Source organism: Gossypium hirsutum, chromosome D10 (assembly GCF_007990345.1).
Source record: "Gossypium hirsutum isolate 1008001.06 chromosome D10, Gossypium_hirsutum_v2.1, whole genome shotgun sequence".
Taxonomy (NCBI): domain Eukaryota; kingdom Viridiplantae; phylum Streptophyta; class Magnoliopsida; order Malvales; family Malvaceae; genus Gossypium; species Gossypium hirsutum.
In genome coordinates, this window is record NC_053446.1 from 44,414,115 (window position 1) to 44,426,503 (window position 12,389).

The following is a 12,389-nucleotide window of genomic DNA, read 5'->3' on the forward strand; positions in this document are numbered from 1 at the left end:
TGTACTCCTAATCCTTTAAATTCATGTTTTAATGCTTAATAGAACACTTGTGAGCAAAATGAGTGAAAAACGAGTAAAAACCAAAGCATCAGAGCAAGCTACAGGAATCACACGGGCTGAACCATTCCACACGGCCAGACCACATGAAATTAACTAAAAAGTTGACTAAGGCAAGTGTACATATTAAATTAATGGTATAGCTATGGTGAGCAAAGATATCGTTCCCACGAATACTAAAAGTACTAGTAATTACCGTCTTTCTATTATTTAATCGAATAATTCTATTGACTAATTAAAACTAAAATTAACTAAATTAATTAACTAAAAAACGCGAAAAAAGAACAAAACATGAAAATAATTTATTAACAACCAAGAAGCAAAACAATACCTAGGAAATAATTCAACTAGATTTCATCTGTCACTACCAATCTAAATTACGCAATTTCTTTACTTAGCACATTGATTCGTAGAAATTCCTAAATTATGCAAATATCTCTTTCGATCATAAGAGCAACTGACTCTAGGTTGATTAATTGAAATTTCTTTCTAATTAAAACGGCTATTATCACATTAGCTTGTGCTATTGATTCTCCTATTATATTTGACTCTAATTTGGTAGATTTATGTCATCTTATTTCTAGGATTGCATGCAACTTCACTCAATTAAGTAAGATTTACTCTTAAACAGGGTCTATTCAACCACTGATTTAAGCACATCAAACATGGATCAATAATCTAGAAATATCAAACCAAGAATTAAAGACACACAATTGAGAATAAGAACTAAATATTTATTGCATAAAATAAAAATAAAATGACAGAATCCATCATATGGTTCATCTCTCATAGGTATTTAGAAAATTAGTTAATGCTTGAAAATAAAAACATTCAAGGTACAGTATAATCGAAAGAAATAAAGAAACTCATGATAACTTCCTAAAAAAATTAAATGACAATCTTCAATCTTGACAGAAATTTACTTCATAGTCGACTTCAATGGTGTTTTTCGAGTTGTTTTCTTGAATATTCTTTGACGGCTCGCTCTTATATTTTTATTTTTTTCATATATATGTCTTAGAATGCCCGAAAAGCTTAAAACTCGAGATTTTTTACAGTTCGGTGTGTAATTCCATGATATCGACATGGCCTACCACACGCCCGTATGGTTTGGCCGTGTGGAATAGTTTAGCCCGTGTGGCTCATGTAGCTTGCTCCGATGCTCTGGTTTTTGCTTGTTTTTCACCCTTTTTACTGCCAAGTACTCTATTAAACATTAAAACATGAATTTAAAAGATTAGAAGTATAAATATCACAATTAGCATCGAATAGTCACCTAAAAATGTATTAGGAATGAGGTTAAAACATGTTGCTTTTAACACTTATCAAATATCCCTACACTTGAGCTTTTGTTTGTCCTCAAGAAAAATTTCAACCCACATTCAAGTGAACTTCCCTTAATTTATTATTTTCACCGATAATGGCTTAGGATAATATACAGATAATCATGCATTGAAAATTTAAACAAAAATGACACTAAAGAACACAAGTAGTCCGAGCAGAGATTTTTAAAGCATAAAAATATAGGCGTTTCCCCTATCTCAATAATTACTTGAAATTTAAACTCAATAAGAATTAACACCCTTACTAAGGATTCACTCAAAGCACTCAAAGTGTTTAAGGTTCAAGTAATGCGCACTCAATAGTCAAACAATAAATGTTATTATTATAGGTTTGCTTGAAAATCAAATCTCCACTACTATAGACCGAGATGATACACCAATCAAGAGGTCTTTATAAGGTTGCAATGATGCTTAGGTTAAGAGTACAAAAAAGGTCAGAAGAGTTAGTTACAATTGAGAGTCGAGTTAATAAGTTACCAAACCACAAAAAAATTCAGTTGCTAAATTAAATGAATTTATATCAACAAGAAATAAAAAATGAGTATGAGTTTTTATACAAAATATGAAACTCATGATTCAAGCTCAATTTTTTTTTAATTTTCATTTTTTTAGAACAAAAAGAAAATTCAGCAATGTAATGATGAAACATAGTCAGGGAACTAACCAAATCGAATCTCGAAAAAAAAAAGAGAGTCAGCAAAAAAGGTAATTTACAAAATTAATGTGATTTATGGTTAACATAAATAAGTATTAAGTAAAAAAAATGTGTTAGGATCAACAGGGTTTACTAGGGGTTAATTCAACGGGTAAGCTTTTTAAATGTTAGGCGAGTTAAATACTAAGTGCCTCTATCATCTCAGGATATCAAATCAATAATGTGGTCTCGACATGTATAACTGAAGCAATTTCTAGAAAAACAAATAAAGTTGACATACTCACAACCAAAAATAAAATGAGCATGAGAAAATATATGCCTTATAGGCTGAAAAGCTCACAAAAAATTATAGTTTTGATGTCAAACTTGTAAATTTAAAATCTCAAAATAATGCTTCAGTTTAGGGAGACAACCTAAAATAATGATTTCTTAAAAATAACTTATAATGCTTGATTCTTTTTTTTCTTCAAGTATAAATAAAATATGCACAAAAACCCACAAATTAATCTCAAACAGAATCAATAAAATTTCAAATTAAAAATAATAACTTTAATGTTATGTTTGGGAAAATTACTTAAATACAGATAATAATTTAAGGACTAAATTGCATAAACATATAAAATCTTACCCACACTTAAGATGTGCATTACCCTCAATGTACAAATAGATATAAACACAATAATCAAAATATCATAATGGAGGAAGAGAACTGAAACTGCCCTGAATTTGCATGATTTCATCAAAATAGTGAAATTCAGAATCATAAGAGATCCTAAATTAAGTACATGGTTCTGAGCACACTAGTAAGAAGATAGATAAAAATAAAATAAGATGAAGATATAACAAAATAGAAAAAGAATCGACAAAACAATAACAAGAAAGTGCATAAAAATATAAGTCCGACAAATAAAATAAAAAATAAATAACAATAAAAATATAATTAGAATTAAAAATAAAAATAAAAAATAAAATAAAAAATTATAAAACTAAATGGAATCACGGATCAACATTATGCGGGGTGTCAGGGTCGAAAGGCACAGGAACAACAAGGGGGATCGGGTGAAGAAATGTGAAAATGTTGGCACATCTACTGAAGATAAGTCTCGATGCGATCCTTCTTGTGCTGAAGTTGGCCGAAGTGTTCCAAATGTAGCTGCTCAAGGCGATTGATCAACTTTGGCTGATGCTGCTTAAAGCGGTCGATCCGCTCGGGTTGCTGCTGTGTGTGCGAAAGATGTCCTCAAACTTGACTGAATATGTAGTAGTGGAGTGACTCAGAAGAGAGGATCGAGTCAGGTCTGCATGTTGAGGTGGGTAATTGTTTGGAAGTTTCTCATGCTCATCTAAGGATCCAAATGAAATAGTGTATACCGGTGTGGACCTGCTCTGTGCTGACGCTAAATCCTCTGCATATGGGTCATAGTAGACAACCCCTGAGGGACTATCTGTCCAACTAGAGTGAAGGATGAAGTTTATTTCGAAGTGTTGAGAAACCCAAATTACCTCGCCAAACGTCTCACATAAGAACCCATATAGATAGGGCTCTTCCTATTCTAATCAGACTGGTGGTGACAACAGTGAGCCATGTAGTAAGCGACATCGTTTGGGTGGCGTGTCTTCGTTCTTCATCGAAAATACACGTCTGATGTACTAAAAACCCTCATACTCTCCTTCCGACCAATCAATGTGTGGCCAGAATGACATGAATATAAAGTAAAGCCGGAGGTGAGCATGTTGCCTTTGACTTACTCGGGTTATACTACAATTCAGCTTCGACAATATCGAACCAACAGAATAGAGTCAATCAATGGATGTGCTTGGAAAGTGTTAATAACTCGAGGGTATCCATAAATTTGGAATATAATCCAAGGGCAGCTCTGAAGCCCGGGACGCTAAGGTAATGCCTCGTACCCTTAACTCAAAAAGAAATAGTACGAGGCTCATCCCACTGTGAAATAGCCGACTGTAGGAAGAAAATCAAGCAGAACTTCTGTGTAAGTTTGGCATAAATGGGCTCCACGATGGTAAAGAATTGATTCCATGGTGCCGTGTCAATCAGTACTTGAGCCCTGGTAGCTAAACGGACCGCCTAGAGAGCTTCCCAATCAATACAACAACTCACTTCCAAAGGTCGCTCCTTAAGGTACTGATATTGGTTCACATGTGGATCTAGACTAAATTGGAGACATGGATATTTCGTGATTGTGGTTGGGGCTGAAAATGAAGTAGCACCTAGTGTTTTTTTACTTTTTAGAGGCAGGGACAACGACCTTGGTTTTACCTCTAGTATTTATCATTATATGCATGAAATAAAAAATAACAACCAAATATCATTAAACTAGAAAAATTAGCACTACCAATAAACTAATCTAGCAAATGAATAGATCAACATATGAAGCAAAACAAATCGGCAAGCAACCCACTCATAATGAAAGTCGAATCACTAAATAAGACATAATTAATATACTAAAATCTAATCTTAATACTAAGAATAAAATTAAAAATCATGAGAAAAAATGGACTAAATTAACTAAAATAAACTAAACTAACAACATAATAATAAGAAAAGTAATAATAAATATAATAATAAAATAAAAAGAAAGGGAATGGAGCCAAACGGTTGTATGAGGCGATAAACGATGATGATGGTAGAAACGGTCAACGGTGGCACTAGAGGCGGTAAGGGTAACTAAGGAGGAAAAACGACCATATGGTGGTGGGAAAATAGGAAGGGGATGAGTAGAGAGTAGATGGTGGCAGGGGTTGAGTAGGAGAAGGAGGGGACGGTTGTGAGTGGGGAGGAAAAAAGAAGGAGGGCGGGGTAAGGGGATAAGGTGTGGTTGTGTGTGATGGGGGAGGCGGTGGTTGGTTGGGGGAGGTAAATGAGGAACGTTTGACAAAGGATAGGGGTGAATGGCGACAAAGAGAAGGAGGAGCTATTGGGTGTGTGATGGCGGTGGGGTCGTTCTACATTTAAAAGAAGACGATGAGAGGGGACTGGTGGTGAGAAGGGTAGTTGGACTAGAAGGAGAGGACGACATGTAAGGTTAGGGAGTTGTTGGATGAACAAAAGACAAAAAATTAACAAACTTTAGAATTTAAAAGGGTTACACGACCATGTAGGCCATGCGACTGTGTGGCCAGACCGTGTATCTCTATGGGGTTGTGTGGTTTATGAAAACTTTAAAAAAAATTGTGGCAGTGTTCACTCAACCTGGGACACGCCCGTGTGTCTAGGCTGTGTGCGCCAAACGACCATGTCACCAGGTCGTGTGCCATCACCTAGACCGTGTGTTGTTATTCGTTTCTCCTAAGGCCGTATATAGGGGTGTGTGGGCCAGACGGTCGTGTCGCTAGGCCATGTGACTTCACTGAGACCGTGTGTGTCAATTTTTTTTATAAAAATTTGATTCTAGTATTCACTTATCCATGACACGCCCCTGTGCCTAGGTCGTATGTACCACGCGGCTGTGTTGACAGGCCATGTGGATTCATTCAAGCCGTGTGAGTTTATTGTTCTCTTCTTTCACGATCGTGTGTAGGGATATGTGGGTCACACGACTGTGCCGCTAGGCTGTGTGACTCTTTGGGCCATGTGGCTCCTAAAATTTTTTATTCCCATGTGCACATGGGCATGTGCTCACACCGAGTAGGGCACACGGTCGTGTCTTCAAGTCGTGTGGTCTACCCCAGACTGTATGAACCATTTTTTTATTTTAGTAATAAAAATAAATGTACTAAGCATGCAATATATTAACTAAAAAAATACACTCGATTTTCCTTTCGAGAAGCACTTATTTAGGGTTTAAGCTCGACTTTTCCTTTCATGTACACAATTAATTTAGATTTTGGAGCTGGAGCTCCTCTTTCGTTATCAATATCACCATCAAAATAAAATTTGAGTTGATGATTGTTTACCTTGAATGTGTCATATTCAGGATGTGTTACATCTATTGTGTCATATGAAAAAATGATTTTTACCACAAATGGGCCTGACCATCTTGACTTTAGCTTACTAAGAAACAGTATGAGCCTCAAATTGTATAGAAGCACTTGGTCTCCAACTGTGAATTGCTTTGGTTGCTTTAAATGAGCGTTGTGATGTCAATTTGTTACTTATTTGTACACTCTCAAACTTTCATTCAGCTACATTGTTCTCCTTTCACCTGCAAGTTTAGGGTCACAGTTCAAAAATTAAATTGCCCAAAATGCTTTGTGTTCAAGTTCTAGCAGTAAGTGACAACCCTTCTTATAAACAAGTCTATGTGGAGATGTTCTTATGGGTGTTTTATACACAGTCCTATGAGCCCATAAAGCATTATCTAATTTTAATGCCCAATCTTTCCTATTTGTCTCTACAATCTTTTTCAGGATGCGTTTCGATTCTCGGTTTGACACTTTAACTTGGCCACTAGTTTGATGGTGATATGGAGTAGTTGTTCTATGATGTACACTGTATTTCATAAGAGTCTTGTCAAATTGCGCATTACAAAAATGTGTACCCTTATCGCTAATGATTGTTCTAGGTGTTCCAAAACGAGAGAAAAGCTTTTTTAAAATCTAACTACCACCCTAGCATCATTAGTTTGTAAAGCTTGAACTTCAACCCATTTCGACACGTAATCCACCGCTACAAGTATGTATTTATTACCATAAGAACTAGGAAATAGTCCTATGAAATCAATACCCCAAATGTCAAAAATTTTACAATAAATCATTTAAGTTTGAGGCATTTCATCACGTTTGGAAATATTACCTGTCCTCTAGAATCTATCACATGAAGAACCATACCTATTAGCATTTTTGAACCATGTGGGCTAATAAAAACCTGATTCAAGGACTTTATGTGCTGTTCTAATCCTACTGTAATGTTCTCCCGTTAGTCTAGAGTGATAATGCTCCAAAATTTTATTCTCTTTTAGTACCGAAACACACTTTCAAATCACTTGATATATACACACATGAAAAAGAAATGGACTCTCCCAAAAATAGTTTTTCACATTAGCAAAGAATCACTTATTTTAATGATGAGATAAACCTTTTAGTAGGATATTAGCAACCAAGTAATTCACAATATCTACAAACCAAGGGACTTCAGATTCAATTACCACATAAAGCCACTATTAAGGAAACCAATCATTTATCGCATCTTCATCAAGCTTTTCAAGATGTGGATTCTTGAGCCTTGAAAGGTGGCCTGTTGCAAGATTTTCAACTCCTTTCTTGTATCTAATTTCCAAATCAAATTCTTGCAATAATAAAATTCACCTTATAATTCTAGGTTTTGCATCCGATTTAGTAAGAAGGTAGCGAAGAGCAGAGTGGTCAGTATACACAATAACTTTAAACAATATTAAATAAGGTTTAAAATTTTCAAATGCAAAAACCAGAGCTAGCAATTCTTTTTTCATTGTATATTTCTCTTGTGTGTCTGTCAAAGTCTTAGTATCATAATAAATCGGCTAAAAATGCTTGTCTCTTTGCTCTCTGAGAACTCTACCTATTGCAAAATCACTCGCATCACACATTAATTTAAAGGGTAAATTCTAACCATGTGCAATCATAATCTGGGCATTGATTAATTTTTCTTTAAGAACATTAAATGCCTCTAAACATTCATGACTGAAATTAAATGACATATCTTTTTCTAGTAAAGTAGTTAAAGGCTTCGCTATTTTGGAAAAATCTTTAATAAATCTTGTATATAACCTAACATGTCCTAAAAAACTTTTGATTGCCTAAATTGGATTAGGGGGAGGTAGTTTCTCAATGGTTTTAATTTTTTCTCTATCAACCTCAATCCCTTTACTAGAAATTTTGTGCCCTAAAACAATCTCTTCTTGAACCATGAAGTGACACTATTTCCAATTAAGCACAAGGTTTGTTTCCTCACATCTCATTAAAACTCGTTTCAAATTTTTAAGACTTAAATGGAAAGAATTAGCGAATACTAAAAAGTAATCCATAAATACCTCCATAATGTCTGTCACGAATTCATCAAAGATGGCTAACATGAATCACTGAAAAGTAGCAAGGGCATTACATAATCTAAAAGGCATTATTCAGTAAGCAAACATGCCAAATGAACATGGAAATGTCGTCTTTTATTAATCTTCGGGAGCTATTGGGATTTGAAAATAACCAGAAAGTCCTTCCAGAAAGCAATAGTACCTGTGACCAGATAACTTCTCCAACATTTGATCCACAAATGGCAGAGGAAAATTGTCTTTCCTTGTGGCATCATTCAACTTCTTGTAGTCAATGCAGACTCTCCATCTAGTAATTATTCTTGTTCGGATAAACTCGTTAGCCACAACAGTCATGCCTCATTTCTTAGGAATGACTGACACAAGACTAACCCAAGTACTATCATATATGGAGTAAATAATTCTAGCATCTAGAAGTTTAATTACCTCAACTTTTACAACTTGATGTTAGGATTTAACCACTTTTGAGCTTGCATACATGGCTTATAATCATATCCTATTAAGATTTTGTGAGTGCAAAAAAAAGGACTGATCCTTCTAATATTAGAAATCTTCCAAGCTATGGTTCTTTTGTGTTTCTTTAGCACTTACAGTAACTCATTCTTCTCATGCTGTTTTAAGTCTAAAGCAATAAATACTAGCAATATAGAGTTTTCTCAAAGGAATGCATACTCCAAATGATTTGGTTATTGCTTTAGCTCCAATATGGGAGGTTCTTCAATGGAGGGCTTCGACTTCAGTTCTTTACTTACCACGATGATTTCAAACTCATTTTGTTTCAGTGAAGACTCATTACCTTCCAAATTAATTCTCATTTCGCTTGTCACAGAATTATCTCCATCGACCTCCTCATTTCGAACAATACAATGTTCCAACGTGTCCCTATGAATAATTTCCTACAAAGAATCTTAAATTACTAGATCAATAGAATCGATAAAGTAACAGGAATCATATTGCTCACTAGAAACTCATATGGCAGTATGTATTTGAAAAAGAAACTTCTCATCACAAAATCTAAGCACAAGTTTACCATTACCCACGTCAATAATAGCTTTAGCAGTGACTAAAAAGGGTTAACAAATCAAAGGCACCTTGATATCCTCATATATGTCAAGTATAACAAAATTAATAGGGAATATAAATTTATCTACTTTCATAAGTACATATTCAATAATGCCCTTAGGATATTTAACAGATCTTTCAGCTAATTGAATACTCACCCTAGTGGGTTTTGGTTCCCCGAGACAAAGTTGCTTCAACATTTTATAAGATATTAAATTTATACTAGCACTCAAATCAGCCAATGCTTTTTTAATTTTTAAACTATCAATAAAATAAGGGATAGTAGAACTCCTTGGATCTTTCAGCTTAGTGGTTAGTTTATTTTAGAGAATGGCCAAGAATTCATCATTCAGTTCCGTAGTAGATAACTCTTCTAACTTTCTTTTATTTGTTAACAACTCTTTTAAAAGTTTTGCATATTTGGGCATCTGCAAAAAAGCTTCAACAGAAGGTAATTTAATATGTAATTGTTTAAAAAGTTTAGGAAATTTACCAAATTGTATTCCTTAAGCACTGATGCTTGAATTTTCTCGTTTTTTGCCACCCCATCATCTTGCTCATCAGTTTCTTGTTTCAACCTTTTTTTTAGGTTCGGACAACGATAACCCACTTATCAACGTAACTGCTTTTTCATGCTTTTTTGGGTTGGGTTCAATCTTACTAGGTAAACTGGATTGATGCTTGTTGATTTTTTAGAGTTGTTTTAGTGTTCTGAAATCTAGTTTTTGACATAGAAATAAATTTAGTTAAGATATTCTCAAGGTTCGATTTCTTTTCTTACTGATAAGGTAATTGAAAACCTAGAGGAGGTTGTGATCTTTGATTTCCATGACCATCACAAGAAAAATACGGATGATTCCTTCATTAAGAATTATAATTATTGTTATAGGGGTTATCTTGAGGTCTAGAATTATTACTCATAAAGTCGACTTGTTCATGCTCCATGTTAGACTTGAAGGGCAAACATTCTAGATTAATTATCCCTGCTCCAGTCGCATTACATTCCGTTATTGGATTCACCTGTTTAGCCAAACTCAAACCATCACTTTTCTTACCAAGAGTTTCAACTTAACTCGCCAACATAGAGACTGCATCAATATAAAAAAATCCAGCTGCCTTGGCACGTTTTACTCTTGTAACTTGTCTCTTATAATTATTTAGTGTTATCTCCTCAATAAACTCTTGGGCCGCCTCAGGTGTTTTGTTATTCAGTTTTCCACCAGCTGCTACGTCAATCATTTACCTAGTCGAGGAGTTCAAACCATTGTAAAAAGTTTGAACTTGAAGCTACAAAGGTAATCGATGATAATGACACATTTTCAAAAGGTCCTTAAATATCCCATGTATCATAAGGTGTCTCAAGATTAAATTGAGCTATAGAAGAGAGTCATTCTTCAACTTAGTTGTTTTGGCCGGTTGAAAATACTTCATCAAAAACTTCTTAGTCATCTGTATCTAAGTAGTGATGGAACCTTCTGAAAATGAATTCAACCACTATTTTGCCTTATTCCTCCATGAGAATGAGAACAACCATAATCGTATGACATAATCAATAATGCCATTGATCTTAAATGTGTCATAGATCTCCAAAAAGTTAGCTAAATGAACATTTAGATCTTCATCTTACAACCCATCAAACTGAACTTATTGCTACACCATCTAAATTGTGTTCGATTTAATCTCAAAATTGTTTACAATAATAGTCGATCTAACAATACTTGATTCAATCCCAATCAGAGTGAGCTTAGCATAGTTATACATAGTCTAAAAAGAAAGACGTGCAAGAAGCTACGGTTTAACAATATTATTATTTATCTCCACAATAATGTCATTTTAGTCTTGATCGTTTATTAAAATATGTTGACCTTGCCTTGCTTCTCTAACCTCTCTCCGATTTCTGTGAGCAATTTTTTTGATCTTACTGTAAAAAGCTAATAGTTCCAATGGGTTGCCTCTAGTCATAAACCTGGGAACCGATAAGAATCAAACAAAATAAAAATTAGAATGTAATAAATAAATTAAAAACAAAAAATATTAAAAAAATAAATAAAAACGGCTAATTAATAGAAATAAAGCTTTCCTAATATTTTAGTGTTAGACAATGGCGCCAAAAACTTGATGTGTTACAAAACTAACTAAAAAGTGCTCATATCAATTAATAGTATAGTTACGGTGAGCAAAGATATCATTCCCATAAAGAACAAAAGTACTAGTAATTACTCTATTTCTATTATTTACTGAATAATTCGAGTAATTGATTAAAACTAGAAGCAACTAAATTGATTAACTAATGAACACGACAAAGAATAAAACACGAAGATAATCGATTAACAAACAATAAGCCAAACAATATCCAGAAAAGAATTCACTTAGATTTCATCTGTCACTACCAATTTATATTATGTCATTTCTTTACTTAGCACCTTGATCCGTAGAAATCCCTAAATTATGCAAATATCTTTTTCGAGCATAAGAACAACTAACTCTAGGTTGATTATTTGAATTTTTTTCTAATTTAAACCCCTATTATCGCATTAACTCGTGTTATGAATTTCCCTATTAGATTTGATTCTAATCTGGTAGATTTATGTCGTCCTATTTCTGGGATTGAATGCAACTCCACTCAATTAAGCAATATCTACTCTTAAATAGGGTTTATTTAACTATTGATTTAAGCACATCAAATTTGGATCAATAATCTAAAAATATCAAATCAAGAATTAAACACACATAATTGAGAATAAGAACTAAGTATTTATTGCGTAAAATAAAAATCGAACGAGAAAATCCATCATAGGGTTAATCCCTCCCAGGTATTTAGAAAATTAGTTAATCCTTGAAAATAAAAACATCCAAGATACAATATAATATATAGAAATAATATATAAGATTGAGAATCTTCAATCTTAATGGAAATCTGCTTTAGAGTCGGCTTTAACGGCTCACTCCTATCTTCTTATTTTTGTCATATATACATATTAGAATTCTCAAAAAACCTAAAAATCGTGATTTTACGTAGTTCAGTGTGCAATTCTATGATATCGACATGACCTACTACATGCCTATGTGGGTCACACGGCCATGTGGTCTTGCTGTGTGGAATGATTTAGCCCATATGGCTCTTGTAGCTTGCTTTGATAATCCAATTTTTGTTCATTTTTCTCTCCTTTTGCTCTCAAATGCTCTATTAAGTATTGAAACATGAATTTATAAGATTAGGAGTATGAAATTCACAATTAGTATCGAATAATCACTCAAAAAACATAAGAATAAGGTTAAAACATG

General features: G+C 33.9%; 1 protein-coding gene across 1 annotated transcript in view; it reads left to right on the forward strand.

Annotated features, from left to right (window-relative positions):
- Positions 1–12,389, forward strand: part of LOC107914938 (glycolipid transfer protein 1) — a 43,307-nt gene that overhangs the window by 3,924 nt on the left and 26,994 nt on the right. The gene's annotated exons all lie outside the window — the stretch shown is intronic.